Consider the following 21,399-nt stretch of genomic DNA (forward strand, 5'->3'; position numbering starts at 1 on the left):
TTTTCCTGATGTCCTCTGTGCTTCAGCCTCAGCATGATCTCCCAGTGGTACTGTAACTCTGCATAAAAATCACTGTATCAGTACTGCATGGTAAAATCTAGCCTTGGAGCTTTAATGAAGAGAAGGCTTAGATATTGCTGGCGAGCTTCCAGTGAGATGTGGTAAATTAATGCAGTTATTACAGTTGTGGTCTGTTGAGGTGCTTAAACCTTTGCTCCATAATCCATATTCTGAGTTGCCAGATGTGATGAAGTTTGCTGAAGTATTTCAAGTGGGTGGTTTTTTTTCTCCCCAGCAGCCTCTTCTGTTGCACAGGTTTGGATTTAAAGATTTTGTTGAGTTCTTTGTCTATTAAGAGAGCTGCTCATTGGTAATAGACCTGTGTGCTCCCGTTAGAAAGCGAGAGACATTTTGGAGGCAAATGTCTTTGGTGCTCTTGACTTTCTTGCAAAACTGGAAAGTCATTGAAAGATCTGGTGGAAGGACTATGGACTAGGTGAGGGATTTATAAGCAGCCGACATAACACGTGAGCGTCTAAATGCTGGTTTGGTTGGAGGCCTATCCCTGAGCTGAGGAGGTCTGAATCATAGAATCAACCAGGTTGGAAGAGACCTCCAAGATCATCCAGTCCAACCTATCACCCAGCCCTATCCAGTCAACTAGACCATGGCACTAAGTGCCTCATCCAGTGTTTTCTTGAAGACCCCCAGGGACGGTGCCTCCACCACCTCCCTGGGCAGCCCATTCCAATGCCAATCACTCTCTCTGGCAAGAACTTCCTCCTAACATCCAGCCTAGACCTACCCCGGCACAACTTAAGACTGTGTCCCCTTGTTCTATTGCTGGTTGCCTGGGAGAAGAGGCCACCCCCCCACCTGGCTACAACCTCCCTTCAGGTAGTTGTAGACAGCAATAAGATCACCCCTGAGCCTCCTCCAAACAACACAGCCTGCTCTAGGAATGTGCCTGAAAGGCTTAGTGCAGCCTGTCCCTTCCCCTGCTGGAACACAGCTCCTGGTTTGGAGCTGCTCTGCTCAGAACGTAGGCTTTACCCCCCGAGGGGTAAAATAACAGCACCTGCACAGAATGGGAAATCCAATAGAAGCCATATTTTAAAAGCAGATAAAAAGGCAAGGTGAGGTAAGAGGCAGAGGATCTACCCAAGCCAGCCAAGGCAGTGTCGCTCGGGCCGGACGGGAGCCAGGCCGCCTTGCACAGTGGAAGTTCCCTGTCAGCAGTGAGGCCTACCTCTGGCGCAGCAAAGGCCAGCCAGGGTAGGAGTGCCGGGCCCGGAGCGAGGCAGAGGAGGCAGAGAGCTGTGCCTGCAAGGCTGCCTTCTTACAGAGGCGAAATACAGGGTAAGGAATGGGGTAACAAATTGGGATGTCCTGTACCTCCCCCCTGGTACTCTCTGCTCCTTTGCAGGAGTTGTCTGTAGTTTCACAACTACTCTCAGGCTCATAGTCCTGAGCATGAACAAAAGCAATGCAGAGGGAGTGAGAAAAGGCAGGAAACAAAAGTTGCTTTTCTAGTAAAAGTTATATGTATCCCATGGGTTCAATGAGCCAAATTCACAGGAGACTGCAGGATATTCCCTGGCTGGTTTAAGTTGTGTTACATGTTCAAAGCTGGATTGGTTTTGCTGTTCACCTCTTCCCTTTGGCCACCCAAAAAGAACTGTTAAAATTCTAATTCTCCCAATTTCCAAACTATGCCAAGGGACAATTTCTGTACCTTGGCAAGCAAGAAAGGACATGTATCCTCTGGAAAAAGTCATCCTATCTGCCAAGATGAATTCATTATCATCATTCTTACAAAGATAAATGAGTTTATTCCATACTTCTTTGTCTCTCTTTACTGTGAGACAGAAACCAATTCACTGGTATTGAGATTGTGCAGTTTACAGAATTTAGCTCTTAAATGAGTCTTGGTGAAGTGGATTTAATTGAGTTGAAGGGAAGTTCATGTGTGGTGGTGTAACACAGCTCTTGATAGCATTTATGATTCCTCATGCTAAGAGAAAAGAGAATCTCAGAGTAAGAAATCTTGAATAAAGAGTGGTTAGTATCAGAATATGTGCCGCTTGGCATTGCTGTGTTTTTCCATGTCAGAGAGGCTCAAAGGAAATATTACAGACATGGAACTGGCTGCAGGAAAATGGCAAGAGTTTTAATACAAAGAATCTTCTACTTTCAGTAGATAGCTGCTATTTCCCAAGAAAACAGTTAAATAGCACTAGGTTGTCATCTTCTCTAAGTCTTCGGTCTTACAGTTTAAATTATACGAGAAAATATTACTTCTTTGTATCATTGTTCATTTAAATGCAGGACATGGATTTGAAGCAGAAAAGATAGAGGGATATGTTGAAAGTGACTCTGAACTTCTGAATTATATTAGAGATGTTTAAATTCTTCTTTGAAGGATGAAGACAGAAGCAGACTTAGGTCTGTAAGATTAGCCACAGGAAATAATCAGCTAAATTAATAAGTAATTGGAGAATGAATGAATGGAATAGTAGAATTTTCAAGAGACACATTAGCTGCTTAGCTTAGGTTAGACTTCCTTTAGAAATGGTAATAAAACTACTTTTCAGGTCGTGCCATATTGTGACCTTTTCATGGTGCTGATGTAAATGTGAGATTAATGCACAAGGAACACAGCCCAGTACAGAAGCACAGATGGAATGCATTTGTCCTTCCCACCCAATCTCTATTTCTTTACAGTGTGGATTGTCACTTCTGTTGTAGAAACCAATAGTGGTTTAAATTATTAGGAGTGAAAAAAAGTGTGATTGTGTTTTATTGCTTCTTCACATTTCAGGTATCCAAAAAAACTGAGTATTGCAGGAGGCTTGCTTGACAGGAGATCTGGGTTTTCTCAGTGAGCATTTCTCAGCTTAGTGACTACATCAACGGTGCCATAAGTCGGAGGAGGAGCTTGCTAGCAGAACAGTTGTCTTCATGAGGTAATGGGAGTGTTGGAATGCACTGTCAGCAGTGGGTGGGTAGGGCTAGGATGCTGTAGTACCTCTTTGCAGGACCCTTTTCCTGGCTCCTATCTTGCCTCATAAGTTGTCTGCAGCTTCAGCTGTATAAGGTGAAAACTGAATTTGAACCAAAACATATTTCATATGCAAATTAATTTCAATCAATTTCAAAATTAAGTTCAATCAAATAGCTTCTTTCAATATTCCATGCTTGTCACCTTCTGTCTCCCTGTGTGTGCTCCATTCTGCACTGAGTGTACAGTTATAAACTGGAATGGTTGGCTGTCAGTATGGAGGTGGCTCTTTACCTGTTCATACTCAAACCTTTAAATCAAAACATATTTTGGGCAATTTTTTGTGAGTCTGTTCCTTGTAATAAGATTAGTGTATTGAAGGGGGGGGGAAGGCAGTACTTGATTTCTTAGTCTTTCATGTAAGTTTGGAAAAAACAGCAGAGGATATTTGGAGTTTATATTTGGGCAGATATTTCCTGGAAATCATATAGGATGTTTTGGCATTATGTAGTCAATGTCAAAAAACAGTACAGAGGCATTTTTCCAGAGCTTATCTTTAAGTGCCTGACAAATTATTTATACACTAATAATATTTTGTCATTGTCATGTATGTTCATGCTTAATAATATGAAAATATATGTGCTAATTAATTTAAGGGCAGTTAGCTCATAATAACCTGAATTTCAGTAATTTTATATCTGTGACCATGGTGCAGATGAGTTGTGATGGTTTGGGTGTTCCCCGCCCCCCCCACACACTTTAGAAGTTACCCAGACTAGACTCAGCTGGCTCTGGGAATATAAATGAAGCTATTTATTTACAGCTAGCACAATATAGAAGCAGATATTTACAGTATATATAGTTACATACAGAAATATACAGGGTAAAAGGTGATACAGAAGCACAACTCCCCTCCCAGAAACCTGAGTCCCAGGAGAGTCTCTCAACCACCCCTACACCTTCCCCCTGCCCCTCTCAACCTTACCCCAGTCCCAAGGAAGAATAGAGGTTCAGCCAAGAGGTTATGAAGCAAAGGTGGGTGAGGCCAAATGGAAGGTAAGTTTAGGGAGTAAGACGTTGCTCAGTCAGCAGCCAGAGCGAGAGTGAGACAAAATGGCTAGAGTGTTATATAATGTTTTCGTTTCTTCTTCAGCAAGACTTTGAGGGGAGTAGACATCACCATTGTTTTCCTTTCACAACCTATGATCTAGTTCTTCTCATGAAAACATTCTACCCTGCTTCAAACTAGCACATGAGTTTAATTATATAAACTGACTATACTCATTCCAAGATCAGATGTGGAAAAAAAGACAATGTGTGCCTTGTAAAAAATGAAAAACATATAAATAAGAAAAACCAAATCAAGTCTTAATTTAGAACTGTAATGTATGATTTTAATCCAAGAAAAGAGTCGATATGTTTAGATGCAATCTAAACTGATGAATAGTTTCCATGGAGGGTGCTTTGTCAAATATCACTTTGCCAGTTGGAAAACTGGTTGTAAGCCAGGCTAAATAAGAGTACTCTGATAAAAATGATAGCACCCTCTAGTGTGAAAGGATGCAGTGAAACCTCCAGAAATGCAAGCTGCTTTACAATTGCCTGTGAATTGCAGCTCTTCTACAGTATTTTTTTTTTCAATACTCTTTAAATATTTCCTAAACTAATCATCTTTTTATTTATTAAAAATGTATTGGATATGGAAATTACTTTCAGGAAGTCCTTAGAAACTGATACTAATATGGTGGTACTAATATGATTTAGTATGTAGTATTGAAACTGCTGGTTCTCATTAGATCTTTGCAAATGAGTCACACTGAATCTTGGTGCATTTTAATTACTGTGGTTTTGACTTTCCTTCATAGAATTTGGGAGCTTCTTATTTTGGTTTGAGTCGTTTTTGGGGTAGGCAGAGAGGAGGGCAGGTTTTGGAGTCTATTTCATTTTAATCACCCAGGATATGAATGATGACCTACAGAAATTTAAAAGTTGTTGAAACGGTGGCCAGATTGTGGGATTTTAGTCCTCAGATTCAGAAATACACGAAATGTTTGGGTATGTATTCTTTAAACTCTCTTGAAAACTCTTGTTTACAAGTTGGGCCCTTGTACAGTGATAAACTTCATCTGCCATCAGGGATGATAGTCTTACAACTATGGTTTTGTTTGTTCGTTTTGAGGGAGTTGTTTTGGAGGGAGTTCATGGGGGTTTATCTACATCTTCTGTAGTATGGACAGTTTGGCTGCTGAGGTGTCCTAACCAGCTGACATCAGTTACTTTCATGTTACAAGCAGCATACACCTTTTCAGTGATGACGTAGGCTATTTCTTCAGCTGTATGAAAGGAAGAGGAATTCATGCATAGAAACACTAAAAACCTACTCTGCAGTAGGATTTACACTTCCCTGCATGCAAGGCAGGATTTTCTCAGTCATTAGCATCCTTCACAGATGAAGCGCCATGTGATGGAAGTACACCTGTATGAACACATGTCGCTTTTTGACTGTGCTGCTGAAGTGTCTGTTGTGACTGGTGCTGATGTGTTTTTCATGGTAGTTGAGAGTGCTAAGACCTGATATTACAAAACTTTTAATATATCTCCTTCCATTTCTGTGCTTGTATTGAAGTCTACAGCTCCGTGTATGTATGACCGAAATGAAAGTTCAAACCAGTGACTCACTGTCAAGGAATAGGTTACTGGATTATTAATACTTTAACATTTTCCTTTGGCAAATATAAAAGCAATTGGAGATGGGTATAGGGCCAGAAGAAATAAACTGCTTTTGGATACACATAAAGTAACTGTTGTCTGATCTAGTAGCATTATTTTGAGAGGTACGTGTCAAAGGATGGAGTAATATTTCTCATTTTCTAATAGGACCTCTTTCTATGTGAGTCATATTTGATAAAACTCTCTTTGAGAAAAAGATAAAGTTCACCTTAAATAATGATTTGCATTTTCCTAACATGACAGCTGCATTATTCTGAAAAGTGAGCTGTGCTATTTCAATGGCTTCTGAAAACCAAAAAAAAGGTGAATTTCTGGCAGTAAAAAAAACAAAAAAACAAAAAACTAAAACCAGAACAAATGTTCTCAGCATGTAATTAGGCCATGCATAACACGAACATTGTTCTTATGACTGCTTTTGTAATTTTTACATAGTTATTTCAGAAAGGTTAAAAATTATGCATGCAGTCTTTATTATATTACACACATAATTTGGAAAAAAGCATTTCTCTGTACTAAAAATAATAAATTAAAGAAATAGATTCATTGTGTAGAGAAAAATTTATTTCTCAAGCCTCAAATAATTTAATTCCTTTTTATTCTATGCAAAAAGTAATTTTCTCCTAGAGGGAAATTATTGCTTAACGACTGTTATATATTCACTGGCAGTCTTACTCACTCAGCCAAAGATAGTTCTAAAAAGGAAGTAGAGAAAGCTGATTGAAGTCAAATCCTTAAACTACACATGAAAAATAGAAGACTTAAGGCTTTCTATGTTTCTTACACAAAGAATCCATAATGCTCTTGTCGTTATAAAGCCATGTAAGATAAAACTGGGGTGACTGGCACTATTGCAATATCTTTAATGTACTTAGATGTTTATTTCTGTCAGTACTTCTGCTCATGTCCAGGATGAGGCACAAGCAACAACAAAAAAAGGGCCAGGAGTATTTTTGCTAATTATTTTATGCATTTTGCTTAAGTTATTGCAAGGTTAAGTTAGTAACTTGAGGGCAGAAGGGACAACTTAATTGGTTTTAAGCAGGAGCAACACTCATGGCTGTCATTGTTGACATGCTTGGATACCAGCATTAGCTGTCATTATAAGCCTATAACCACCACCCACTAACACAGCTGAGACTGTTGCTAAAAAAAAAAAAAAAACAGTGTGAAGATGGTATTGAGGTAGGCCACTAACTGTTGTATCAAGCAGGTTCAGAAATGTAAATGGCATATGGAATGCTTCAAGTAATTAACTGCCAGCCTCATAGTATTTCTATTGGGATTGAGGGTAAAACTGTGTTGCATAGGACCTATGGCTTATTACCTAGATACTTCAGTTGAGTCAGTCTTTGTGCAGATGATTAGTCTCTCTCCCTCATCGTTTGCATCAGTACTTAAGAGATGAGATTTCTTTCCATTTCTGAAGGCTATCTGAGGATATGTTACTGAGAAGACGTTGTCAAGGATCAGTTGTTAGCACAGGAGTTTAGGAATGCTGATGAGTACTACTGATGTGATCTATGTGAGCTATGTGTGCAGATTCCTCTCTCTGTATAAGCAGTGTCTCCAGTACAGAAATCATAACTATCTGGGCTAGAGAGGCAAAGTCAGAGAAAATGAAATGTTTGTTGATTAAGACTTGGAATGTATCCAGGATAGGAAAGCAATATACCATATGGGTGTAGGCTGTAGAGTTTAACAGTGATTGGATAACACAAAATAAGAGGGTTTGTGTCATGGTGGAATACAGGTAACAGTATGTGCTTCTCATCAAAGATAGAAATAAAAAGGAAGATCGAAGCATCAAGGATCTGTCAACCTTACACACTGCCAAAACCTTCATGAAAATAAGGCCGGGCTGTTCATTACATTAGTACACCCTCCTGTAAGGTCCAAAAAACTCGAAACTGACTGTTTTTGAGCTTTACATCTTTACAAACAAAATTATTTGTTATCACTTGTGCTTGGTGGTGCAGTTCTGTGTACCAGTAAATGCTGTTTGAATTCGGATTTTCCCAAGAAAAGTCATGGCATTTCATTGTGTATTTATAACTTACGAAAGCAAGTTGTAGATGGGGACTGCTGCTGTATCAATTTTACTTGAGATATTAATAAGCTGATTTTCCTGTTTCTATAATAAAGAAAAATATCATTTTTGAAAAACAGTTAGTAGTATACCAGTTACCAAAATGAACTCTTCTTCTCCAGTCCTCTCTGTGGCTGAAGGAGCTGCTTGGATAAACAGGCTTCATCCTGTCATAAAATCGTAATATGCATTATGACATTATATTTTGTTGTCATGGAAGCAGCTGCAGTGATATTCTTGATTCTGATGTGAATCTTAACAAGCCTTTTACCAGCCATCAAGTTTCAGTATGAGGGGCAGGTTCTTGCTTGTGTTAGGCATTCCTTTTCAGAGAGCCTGTCACTCACTGATTACCAAGTCGCATGTCTGACATAAAGCAAGAATTCCACTAACCTTTATAGCTTCACAACTTTTCTATTTTCATTAACAAGCTCTTGTGACCAAGGAAGTCACTAACAGAAGCTTCTGGCATTAGCACTATATGATACAGGTGTTTTGTGGCCAGGCATATTTTAAAGAATGATCTCACATGTTGAGCTACAGAGAAATGGTGGCAAAGCCTCGAGTTTGTGGAATTTGGAAGAGACTGGTTTCACAGTCTTGGCATTTACAAAACAGGGGTTGCGCTTACCACAAAAAAAGTGGATCTTCTGTTACAGACATCACTGAATCTTATTCTCATTCTAGTGTTTTATTGCAGAGCTATGGCTTCACCTGAGCAGTACAGAATGTCACGAGACATTCCACTGGACTCTCAGTACTTGTAACAGAACTGGAAATGTCTCTTGGTTTTGTTTTAAGAAGAAATCTAGAAATAAAATTCTTGAAGTTCTTTTCTTTCACAAATGCTTTTCCTCCCCATGCAGTGCATGTGATATTGAATTTCATAAGGCCGTGTGACTGCAACTAGGAAACCAGAGTTCATTGTCCTTTTCTCCTGGCTGTTCAGAATAGCAGGATTGCACTTGTGTTCAGACAAGTTATTAGTATTACTTGGGTGTGTTTGAATTGCAAGCTTTGCTGTGTCTTACTGACTACCCTAGCTAACCTTACCCTGTCAATCTGCTCCCAGCACCAACACAGAACTGCTCTTGGCAGATGGCAGAGAGCAGGACTGTGTGAATGCACTATCCTCCTATCCCCCTGCTGACATTCTACACCAGTGTGAGTTCTGCTTAAATAATTCATGGGAAACTAACAAGGATTTCTCTCCCAATTTATTTTATTGTTTAGTCCAGAAAGCTATTGATGTATCAAGGTGTTTCAGTCTTTAACATGCAGCCAGAGAATTCATTACAATTTTGGGTCCACATATTGCTTCAATGGAGCATTAACACTTGGTTTAGATGGCTAGATAAATATGATTTTAGAGACTAGGCTTAATCAGTTTGAATCTCACTGAAATGCTGAGAGTTTGTACCTGCCAACAGACAGCATTAGACCTGCAATGCTGGTAGACTTCAGGACAAGTGAATGTAAGCTGTTTCATTACAGAGCTGTGCCAGTTATTCAGCATTGTGGTCTCACTTGTATACTTCACTAACAGAGAAGACAAAAGCTAAAAATATTCAATTGCATTGTTGAGGTTTTGACTGTCAAAACAGTCCAGCAATACAGAGTGAGTTGCTACTGTTTTTGTCGAGTTTATTTTTCAGTTCAAGGAAATCGTAATACTGAAGAAAATATTTAAGTAGAAAAATGGGAAGAGATTTTGTTACCACTTTCAGACAAGAGGAGTTCTAACTGCTGGTGATGGTTTGGGTGTTACTTGCCCTCCCACACTTCAGAAACCACCCAGACTAGACTCAGCTGGCTCTGGAAATAGAATGAAGCTTTTATATTTACATCTTAGCATAATCTACAAGCAGATATTTACAGTATATACTGTTATATACAGAAATATGCAAATTAAAAGGTCATACAGAAACACAATACCCCTCTCAGAAACCTGAGTCCCCAGGAGGGGCTCCCAAACACCCCTCCACCTTCTCCCACCTCTGTGTACCTTACCCAAGGATGAATGGAGAGTTGGCCAGGAGGGTTAGGGAGCAGGTGGATTAATCAGGTTAGGAAAAGAGAGAAATGCAGATCAAAGCCCAGACAGTGACCGAATGTCTTACCTATGTTTGGGTTCTTGCTCTTAGACATTTCAGCAAGCCTACAAGTGAAGTCGACATCACCATTGTTTTTCTTTCACAGCCTGTAATCTTCTACTTCTAACCAAAACATTCTAGCTACCTTCAAACTACCACAGTGCTATTTAAAAACCCAGTTGATCATAGGACTTAAGAATACCTTGAAGTCCTAATAACAGTAGAGTGCAGATGCATTCTATTAGTTTTAATCCTGATTTCACGAAATGATCTGGCCCAGCAGAATCCTAGGCCAGATCAAAACTAAATAATTGCTGCTAAGATGTAAAGATAGAGTGAAGATTTAGTGAAAAGATACCTAGCTTTCAACAGTGTAGTGAAAATGTTTATACTGGCCGTGCTGGCAAAAGCACCACAGAGTAGGTGGTTACACAACTGACACTGAGCTTTGCCCACAAGAGCTCATTTCACCCAGAAGGGATATTTTTGCATTCTGGTACTGACTGTGGTTGTTGGGAAAATAATAATTCCAGCCAGGAGTATTTGGGAAAAATGCTGTACTCTTACTGCTATACCACCAAAGACTTCAGCTGTTGGCTTTCCACTGCTTTGGTCCCACCAAAGGCTTCAAAAATTGGTTTTGTTGATGCTTTGATCTCTTTCTGGTGATCTGTAAAGAAGGAATTTCATCTACCTGTGCAATGATCTTTTCAAAACATCATGCACTGCTTGTTCTTGACACTCATATTATGGGGACTGATGTACAATCTCTCTATTATTGATGAATTCTGCTATTTTAAGAGTATGAACTGAAGCTTGAGCTTCACAGTTTCTATAGAGCTGCAAGCAGCAGAAAGCTGGATGTTACGGAATGGAGTTTAGGGGAATTTATGGGGAATAACATGCGAGGCCGATGTGTAAGAAGAAAGTTAAAAGGTTTATTACTAAAACACTAGAAAACCCCTTCCCCAAACTTATTTATAGCTATCCCACATAAGTTCTTGGTTCGTGGTTGCAGATTAAAATATAGAATGGCAAAAATGAAGAGAGTCTGTGATTCTAAGAGAGTTCATTTGAGTCTGGAGAGATTATTCAGTCTCTAAATAAAAAGTTTGTCAGTTACTCACTGTCCAAATGCACTTCAGAAGAGTTTCAAAGTATTATGAATTTCAGATGCATTGTCTGAACCTCCTGCAGGTCCAGGCTGAGCTGGGCCCTGGCCTCTGAGGCTGTCGAGGATCAGGCGCTGCTGAGTTCGTGCCGAGCTGGCCGTAATTTTTAGTGCTGCGGTGCGAATGCCGAGCGATGCGTGTGCAGGCAGGGTGTCATTCAGAAGGAGAGCAGGGTTAAGAGTGAGAGGTCTCTCAATTAAGGCAAATGCAGCGTTTTTATAGTGTTCAAAAGAGGTGTGTTTAGCCAGTTCAGGTGATTTTACGTTAATTTTACAGATTGGTACAAAGTTATAATCAATTCATACAATTGGACAATTCTTACCCAAAACAACCTGCAGGACCACCCAGGGGTCAGCCCCTAACAGATGTTCACCGGACGATAGGAACCAAGGTCCTTGTCTCAAAACATAGCCAATGTTTACCTTTTACCTCTCTGGGGGAGAAATCTTCTGAGAGGCTCTGTAGCTGCTAGGACAGCAGATAGAAATATTGTTTTGATTTTGCGATGGCTTGGCCTTCATGTGAGCCATGATCTTGTGCACAAATGGGGCCTGCTAAAGGGCTCTGCTACCTTCCATGACACTGGAGTTGCAATATAGGATGCCACTTCTGTAAGCAAAAGATGTTGTGCCTAGCTCTGCTCTGTGGTTATATGTAAGCATAATGGTTGCAGCTAACTGTAGAGGAATGCAACCTTCGTCTTTGAAATAACTGCCAAAACAAGTTAAAATTTTATTCCTCAGGGAAATTGTATTTGCTTTGTCATCCTTCTTGACCCCAAAGAGTTCACTACCCTTTTTCTCACATACCTAGGCCATTAATTCTACTCATTTTTGCCTGTGAGTATTAAGTTTCTATAACACACATTTTACTTCTCTTCGAGATATGAAGAATGGGTACATAAAATAATCTGTTTTCCAGGAAAATCAGTTTGTCTAACAAAAAATGCTATGGTTTGTTTCCATAACCATTTCTGCACTTAAACCATTGTAGCTACACTGACACACCAACTATGATTGCTCCAAGGACGTGGTCAGAATGCTGTATTGAAATCCTGCCTTACATTTAGGAAATGTGAGCTTCTTAATCTTTTTTTCTGCTTCAGACAAAGTTACATTCATATTACTCATAAAATTAAGTTTAACAGGTAAGAGTGAAGAAAGCAATGCTGTATCAAAGGCACTGAATTTTAACTATATATTCTTCTTATATTAATGGACAGGCTCCCATGGTGCTTTAAGCATTTCGTGGTTTCCCACACTTTGAAGTTCAGGCTGGATAAGTAACTTAGCAATGTATTGTGCCTCTTATATTAAGCTATATAAATCAGAGCTAGATTATCTTCCAGGAATGTCATAATAACCAGGAAATAGTAGTCCAACAACCATGTATTAAGCTCATATGATAGTCTAAATACATTCACTTACTTTGAATGAAGACTGCTGTTACAATGGGAAGTGTTTCTGTGTGACCTGTGTTAGATTATGTGGCCCTGATCTGTCAGGAGTTGGACCCAAAGATTTCCAGAGAGTCCTTCCAATGTCTAATATCCTGTGATCCTGTGATGCAGACTTGAACTTTATTCCTACAATTACGTTGTCCTATTGAAGGTCACTTGATGCTCACACTTTTATCATACATCAAGTGGAGGAATTGTTAGAACGCAGACTAGTAACCACAAAAACAGCCTCAGTGTTAGAGCTTTAATGTCACCAATGCAAATGGTATCTCACTAAAATGTCATCGTATTAGTTGTTAGGTCAAGTTTAGAGAATATAGTAAAACAGCACCTTAAAATATTGTGACTCAAGTATGTAACACAACAGCATTTAAACTTTTTGAATCCACTTCATACTTTTGGTATTAAGCATGGCAATGATGTAATGGGAGCTGTTCAGGGAGTATAAAGGCACTGTATCTACTTGAAAGTACAAAAGCAGATGAACTACACTCTTGAGAGGAAAGGAAGCACATGCTAGAGTAAAAAAAATATGCTTTGGAAAGAGTGTAGCATACGCTTCCCCCTTTCTCATTCTCCTGTTTATCTTCCTACAAAGTCTCTTTGTGAAGGAGGGAGAAGAAAAGCAAACCACTTTTATTTTTTTAATTAAAAACTTCTTTTCCTCTTTTACAGCATAGAGTTTATGGGGGAAAAGAAGCACAGAAAGAGAAGCAATGACAACAGCCAAAGGCATGTTGTGTTACACTTAGTGAGAGTGTATACTTAAAACCAAAATTACCTGAAAGTATTTGTGGAATGAATAGTAAAACCTTTTGTTAAATCAGGTAATCTTTCTATCATGAAAAAAGCTTTGGGTTTTTGTTTGTTCGGTTTTGTTTTTTGTGGTTTTTTTTTTTTTTTTTTTTTTTTTTTTGTCTAACACCTTCCTCAGGGCCTTCTCAGATAGGTGATTCTTTTGTAACAGTAAAAGAAGTAGTTTGTTGTGGTTCCAGAGGGTCTTTAAGAAAAGTCTGACAGCTTGAACTGATCACTCTGTTCCTGATATCAATTTCATTTTTATTCTCAAATGCCATAGCTAATTCTCATTAACCTGTTAAGGCTTTTTCTTGTGCAATAGAACGTTCTGGCATTGGATTCTCTCTGAAAGTATTTTATGGTCACTGCTAGCATCTGTTGGCTGTTCTTTCAAACTGTTCAGCAAACAGTGAAACCATGAGACTGATGGATCATTACTCTTGCCAATGTGTTCAGCACAAGTGTACATACTCAGTCATCCAAATCTGCATGCTCACTCTTTTCACCATACTCTGTCTTCCTTTGTCAGAGAAATCCATAGGCATTGTTTGTTTCTCTGATATATTAGTCAAGCATAATTATCAGTAATAAAAATGATTGTAGAGAGTAGTTCCTATGGAAGTAATTTGATTGTCATGGTATCCATTTGGAACTCCTCATTTGTGTCATAATAGATCCTTCAGGGGTTTCTTCTGTTTTTGTTATGAGTACAGTGAAGAGGTGAGCATATTTTTATTTCTTAAATGAAATTGTAGTGCCCATCCACTTGGAAATGCTGAGAGATGGTAGCATCAGCATTGTGACCTGTCATTTTTAGGCCAGGGTATGTGTCTTCTAGAGTATAATTAAAAAGTAATTCAAATGTACAAATATGACAAAAAAGAATGCAAGAACCTGAGGTTCAGCATGAAAGTTTAATTGAAAGGAATATCACTAACTTGCAACCCAGTGTCTCCAAAAGACATAGCAGTAGTCTGAAGATCTGCCCTTGATTGGCCTCATTTAGTAGTTTCACAATTCAGTATGTTTACAGATTGTGGCTTTCCCAACCTGTTTACTAAATGGTTTGGTTTACAAATATTAATTATTTTGTTGATTTTGAAAAAAGTCAGGATTTCTGGACTTGTGTAGTCAATTGCAAGTAGAAGGTCAATATCAAGGAATAAAGATGTCCAAATTTCAATTTGGGAAACCTGAACTGAATTTCTGATTTAATACAATTAGTCTCAGGAAGCATAGTAGAGGAAAACACTAGAGAAGGGAGAGAAGGAGACGAAAAGTTCTGGAGAAACTGCTATTACTGTAGTTATAACTCTGTACGCTTATTTAGCTATGACATTCATTAATAAGTATATATTGTTTTGCCCTAAAATACAAAGCACACAAACCATACATAATTTTCAATGATGTTTGGTCTAAAAGGTAATTCTCAATTTCATACTTCTCAGTCAAATCTAAGCCCAATCTTCTGAAACATAGAAATTTAATTATATGTGTGCATTTAAAGAAAAATTAGATTGCATCCTACCTTTTAAAGATGGAGATTTTATTCAGAAATTACTCAGATATTTTTGTTCTTCAGCTTTCTAAATTGCTGCTTTAACTTTATTAATAAAGAGGAAAATAATTGGCAGCCAGTCACTAGTTGTGTCTCAGGGATCAGGGCCGGGCCCAGTCCTGTTCAATATCTTTATTGATGATTTGGACCAGGGGATTGAGCCCAGCATCAGTAAGTTTGCAGATGACACCAAGCTAGGACTAGGTATTGATCTGTTGGAGGGTAGAGGAGCTCTGCAGGGGGTCCTTGACAGGCTGGATGGGTGACCAGAGGCTGATGGGATGAGACTTAAGTCTAAGTGCAGGGTTCTACACTTGGGCCGCAACAACCCTAAGCAGAGCTACGGGCTCTGGGGACATAGTGTCTGAGAGCAGCCAGGAAGAAAGGGACCTGGGGGTACTGGTAGATAGTAGCTGAACATGAGCGAGCAGTGTGCCCAGGAGAGCCAATGGCATCCTGGCCTGTATCAGAAACAGTGTGGCCAGCAGGACAAGGGCCACACCTTGAGTACTGTGTCCAGTTTTGGGGTCCTGAATTCAAGAGAGATGTTGGAATGTGTCCTGAGAAGGGTGACAAATCTGATAAGAGGCCTGGAACACAAACCCTATGAGGAGAGGCTGAGGGAGCTGGGGTTGGTTAGCCTGGAGAAGAGGAGGCTCAGAGATGACCTCATCGCTGTCTACAACTACCTGAAGGGAGGTTGTAACCAGGTGGCAGATGGTCTCTTCTCTCAGGCAACCAGCAACAGAACAAGGGGACAAAGTCTCAAACTGTGCTGGGGGAGGTATGGGCTGGATGTTAAGAGGAATTTTTTACCAGAGAGAGGGATTGGCATTGGAATGGGCTGCCTAGGGAGGTGCTGAATTCGCCATCCCTGGAGGTATTCAAGAAAAGCCTGGATGAGGCACTTAGTGCCATGGTCTAGTTGATTGGGTAGGGCTGGGAAATAGGTTAGCCTGGATGATCTTGGTGGTCTCTTCCAACCTTGTTGATTCTGATTCTTAAATGTAATCAAAATGAGACTTGAGAAAATTTAATCCAGGAAGGCATTTGGTCAATAAATCATATGACAACTACTTGTAATTGGTAAAGACTTGAATATGCATTCTAAATATTTTCATAAAAATACCTTTTATAGCTTGTGAATCACAAAACTGACAATGGTAGAGTCAAATTTGGGCCAGGAGAAACAAGTGGACTGTCCCATTCATTTAGTGCTGTTTCAACAAGGGCCAGAAAAGGATAACTGGTCTCTGTTCAATAATTACCTCCAGTAGGTACACATATGCTGTGTGACACCTTGGGATGAACATTGTCTTGATTGCAAGAGAAGCTCAGCCATTTTTCAGGGGAGAATAACCCTTCTCACCAACTTGAGCTAAACCCCAGGCATCACTGAGAATATAATGCTTTCATCATTCTTCCCCTACACTTTTCTGGTCCTGTTTCATGCATCCACTTTCCTAGTAACCTTTGTTTTAATGCCCTGTTTTAGAAGTGTGATTTAGATGGTTAGAACTGTTTGTTTTCATCTATCAACCATGTTGCAAGCAGTCCTGAAATAGTATGCATTTGCTGCTCTCAGGGAGTTGACAAGACCTGGAGGCCTGCCTGTCTTTCCCATCAGTGTGTAAGGAAATGAAAGACAGGTCTGAAAATGTGAGCTGCTGTCTTGATGCTCCTTTTCTTATCCCAAATGTACCATTTTTTCTGGTTTTGATATCAGCTCTACCCCACCTTTAAGTAATTGTACACCCCCATGGATATGATGAATAGCATTGCTTATCACAGTAATAAATAGGTTGATAAAATCTGCTGTAATATGAACTGTTTAGTCAGATCAGATATGTTAACAAGATTTCATTTGCATCACTACTAGATGTTTCTGATGTGCCCTCTTTGCATGAAGATTTAGATGCTCATTATTATGCTTTTCTTAGGAAGAAAATGGGCATTTGAATGACAGCAATGAAGTTCCTATTGGTTTATGACTATTGGCATTATCAGAGTTCAAAGCTATTTGGGTATGCCTTTTTTGTTTCAAGGTGAATATTCAAGATGAGGGCAGAGCAGACTTAAAGTCAGGAAAACAGAAAAATACATATATGTATTTGTAGCACACCTTTAGTTTCAAGAATTAAGGGCGTTAGCTCGTAATTTGCCTTCCTCCCCCTCCACTTCATCAGTCTTATAACGCATTGCTGTTTACAATCAATAATTTGATGTGAAAAATTTCATGTATCATGAAGATTTAACATTATGAGGAGTTTAACTGCAAGAGATGAATTGAAGCAGGAATGTGGTAACTGGGCATCATAACATGAGTGGTTTGCTGCAAGGAACTGCAAGGTGGAGCCATCACTAAGCCTTCAAGAGACCAAGGCTTCAAAAGAAAACTCATTTATTGTGATGGTGTCTAACATGTAAGTAGGACATGAGCAATGTGCTCTTCAAAGAGTGGCAGGATTTGACAGACCTGATAAAGATCCTTTCAGATGTGATTTCCATGGCGGAGCTGTGAAAAGTTTATGGATTACTGTCTAATGGATGAATTGTCCATTTCAATACTGTGTAAGATGATTTTCAGAACTGTGAATCTTGGTGATATGAAAACAACAATTGCAAACTTCTGAGTTGAAAAGATTCCAAGCTCATATTCAGCCCGAGAAGGATCCATACTTTTAATGAGATCTATCATTTCTGAAGTGAGGAGAAAACAACATGAATACTGCCAAATTGTTTGCTCAAAATAAGTGGCCTTTCCAGACTAGCCTAAATAAACCCAGAAGACATTTAGACCTGGGCTTTTGTGTAAATTGTAGTTTACTGAATGCTAGATGTTAAAGTTCCTCAGAAACCAGAAAAGTTTCTGATCAGAATGTGATGACAGATGGAACTCAGAGGCAAATTCATTAAAATAAAGTGGAGGCAGAAAAAAAAGTTCAGAGAGACTATTATTGCATTGTTGTTTTCATGCTAACAACATACGTGTCCTTATGTATTAGACATTGACATGGATTATTTAGTCTACTTATCAGCAGTACATGTTTAATACATGAAATATGGGACATTTTGTGCAGTCGCTAGTGGGCTGCAGCCTATGCTTCTTGCAACCTACTTTAAAATGAGTGTATGTTATGAAAGGGGAGCTCCTCTATCCACTGTTAGGAACAATTTGACATGCTAACCATGCCTAACTGTTACCCAGACAAAAATATCATCATCCCACCCCCACAAGAAAAAAAAACCTCAGTTAACAGATGTTGTTTACTTCTTAATGTAGATTTTCATATAGGAAAGATCTGGGTTTTCATTTGTGTAGTTATTGTTCAGCATTTAAATAAGCATCGGTTATTACCTTGTCATGAGATCGTTGTTGTTTTTCATGCACTCCTAAATGTAAACTAATCCCAAGCAACCCAAACAGATAACAAAATACACAACACATAACATCTTGACCAAGAAACAGAAGATTACCAACCAGCTGGCATTAGTTGTTTGCTAAACTGTTGCCTCAAACTGTATTTCTGTAGGGTGTTGAGTAAACATGATTGAAGTGAAAGCAGTCATATGGCACCTGTCACTACAGCATGCCTGTTTTTCTGCACTACAATTAATACATTTATTATTGCAACAGCCTGTGGGATAAGGAAGTCCTGTACTTGATTCTCTAGAAGTGGACTATCCTCTTTGAAACTTCATGCCTAACATCTAAGAAATTAAGCTTTTGTACCTGGTACATTTAGTGTATGTGTAGTAATGGGAATATGGAAAATAATCTCAAATAAGTTTAGGTTTGACAACTGCTGCATGCTTGCTGGCATATATAGGTATTATTGAATTACATGGCATTGGAGTTAGGAAAATACCAAAACCATGTGAAGAATTAAAAATGGTAGTGCAGGAGTTCTTCCTGAAAGCATGTATGTCACAAGAAACTGATGATCTGCTTTGGGGTGCATGCTTTTGGATGAAGTGAAAACACAAAATATGATGTTTTAACCAACAGCAGAAAGCTGGTCCAGACAAACTGTGTTCACAATGTATCTTTACTCTAAACAACAATGAAACTAGATAACCCAATCTAATGATTTCTGTAGAGCACTTTGCAGACCCTTAATCAGGTAGGAATCTTTCTGTGAAGAGAGCTCTAGTTGTGCTCATGGGGTGGCCTAAAACCATTCTCCAGGAACGTATTTCCACATTTGTCCAGTAGGGCTGTGTTGCAATTGAAGGAAAACATGAAGTTTGTGCTGAATCAGTCTCCCAATGCAGCTTTTGCTGAGTGGTGGTGATAATTGGTGGTCAATACTGACTGTCTCAAAAAATAAGTTGTGCTTAATCTTCATGATAAATATAACTAATCACTGGTAAACTTTGATCTTCTGTTGAGGATTTCTGTAATCTTGACACCCAAAGTGCGTTTGTCTTTGAAAGTGTAGTAAAACGTTCATCTCGGAATAAGACAAACTGCAGCAAGTAAAAGCTGTCAGCTCAACTAAAATGCAGATGGTAAACAAATAAAAATACAGATGCAAACCAGAGATTTGCACATTTTGGAAAGTTTACTTTTGTTATTTCAGTTGACATTTTACTGAATGTCACTGAGAGTGAATAAACAAGCTAATGAGGTTTTAGCTAAATCTCTGCAAACAAGTTGTGAATCTGAAAAAAAAAATGCTCAGCCTTTAATCCATGACTCCCTATTTTGGGGACTGTTCAAGTGTCCCCTGGTTTGCAGTGATGCATTCCCTCACCATGTGATCAGCATCAAAGGCATGAAATTCTGATTAACCATTTTTTTGGCACCTCACCTCTTTCCAGTTTGAACTTGGATTCTCCTGCGTGCGCAGACCACTAATGAGGAAATCCTTGCTTATGAATTCAATGCAGAATGAGAATTTTTTTCCTTTGCATAATGTCTGCTTTGAAGTCAGGCAGTCCAAGAAAGTGATTGATCTCACCCAAGTTCATAACTTTTTCAAAGTACAGCCGATATCATTAAATTTTAATTAACCCTTTGAGCTCCTTCTATGATGTAAAGATGAGGGAACATCAAAGGCTTGTGTGTTGGAGCAGCAGTGAAATCTTTTGAGCTGGCTTAGTCTTATTGAAGAAATGTAAGCTGCAAAATATTCTAGTTGTGTAGTCAGCTCAACTGCAGTTACTGCCTCTGCTCTGTGCTTGGAGAGGCAAAGCATTTGTTACATCTTCAGCTTGGACTATTTTTATACTGTTGTACTCAGCTTGTCTTTCCTATAAATGTTCTTCTTTTTACTCAAAAAGGTAGTCCTTTTTAAAGCAAACTAATATACCTTAGTCTTTCTCTGTTCACTTAGGCTTGCTTTACCTGTTACTACCCATGTTAGTCACCTTAGAAAAATACATTATAGGATTTAATGTGGATTAAACAACCTGCTACTAAAAAAAATAATAGAATAAATCTAAGCTTCATATGTTAAAATTCATCTTATGCAGTTCCTTTTCTTGGAAGGGCAATTTCAGTTGAAAGCAAGCTCCATACTTCTGACTATATAGCAGCATTCTTACAGCAAGTGGATGAGGACCTGCAGAAGGTTTGTGAGGGACTCTGTTATCAGGGCAAAGTTCAGGTTTGCCTCTGTGCTGTGGAATTATTTATACTACTGTGAAGTCGATTTGAAAGTATTCTGAACCAGCTGTACATCACTGCAAAGAAATCCACACAGCACAGGGCAGCAATAGTTTTTGCTTCTTGGGACAGAAGGGAAAACTTGGATGAAGGAGCGCTCTGCTCCGATGGTGTCAGAAAATGCTGTTTGCAATGCAATGAGCAAGGAGAGCAAGAGAGAAAAGGGAAGGAAATTATCCCCAAATTCTTCAAATTAAAAAAAAAAAAATAGGAAAGGTCAGGAAATTGGTGCCTTCTCCTGGATATGGTGACCTTTGATCTCATTTTCTGCTGATAATATTGAAGAAATTATTCCTTATTGGTCCTCCTATTTATAGTGATTGGGATAGAATGACAATTTTTGATATGCAGAGAAAATAAAATACTAGTCAAAGCAGTTCTGAATAAAACAAATGCATTACTTCTAATAATTCATGGAGAAATTCATGGAGAAATAGGTGTGTTTGTCTGTGGGTTGGAGGATATTTCATCAGACTAGGGAAGGGGATCACTTGCTATCGTAATGAAGCAAGTTGGTTGTCAATGCTGTGTATTACATTTAATTTCACCCTGTAGGTGAAATGTAAGTTGCCATACTCACATCTAATATAATGCATAGCTTTTTGAAAAACAAAAACAAACAAACAAAACACACACAAGAGTAGTTAAGCCCAGGGTGGCTTTTTCTGTCAGTTCTTGGCACATCTGGAGCATGTGGAACTCAGAGGGTAAATTCTGAGTTGTGGAAGGACTTCTCTTGCTTTTAGCCCCATCTGCCATTAAAAGTGAATCACTGTATTCTGAATGGATTCCACAGGCCGTTCTGCTGGGTTGGGACAGCAAAATGAAATT

The 21,399-nt window shown here is 39.0% G+C and overlaps 1 protein-coding gene across 33 annotated transcripts in view; it reads left to right on the forward strand.

Annotated features, from left to right (window-relative positions):
- Positions 1-21,399, forward strand: part of TENM2 (teneurin transmembrane protein 2) — a 1,869,083-nt gene that overhangs the window by 829,232 nt on the left and 1,018,452 nt on the right. For 2 of the 33 annotated variants that reach the window (XM_064161572.1, XM_064161564.1), the window contains exon 1: positions 2,826-2,966. The exons of the other annotated variants lie outside the window; for them this stretch is intronic. The gene's annotated coding sequence lies outside the window, so the exon portion shown is untranslated. Of the gene's footprint in view, positions 1-2,825; positions 2,967-21,399 lie in introns of those variants that run through there. 33 annotated transcript variants of the gene reach the window in all.

Source organism: Pogoniulus pusillus, chromosome 22, assembly GCF_015220805.1.
Source record: "Pogoniulus pusillus isolate bPogPus1 chromosome 22, bPogPus1.pri, whole genome shotgun sequence".
NCBI classification, from domain to species: Eukaryota; Metazoa; Chordata; class Aves; order Piciformes; family Lybiidae; genus Pogoniulus; species Pogoniulus pusillus.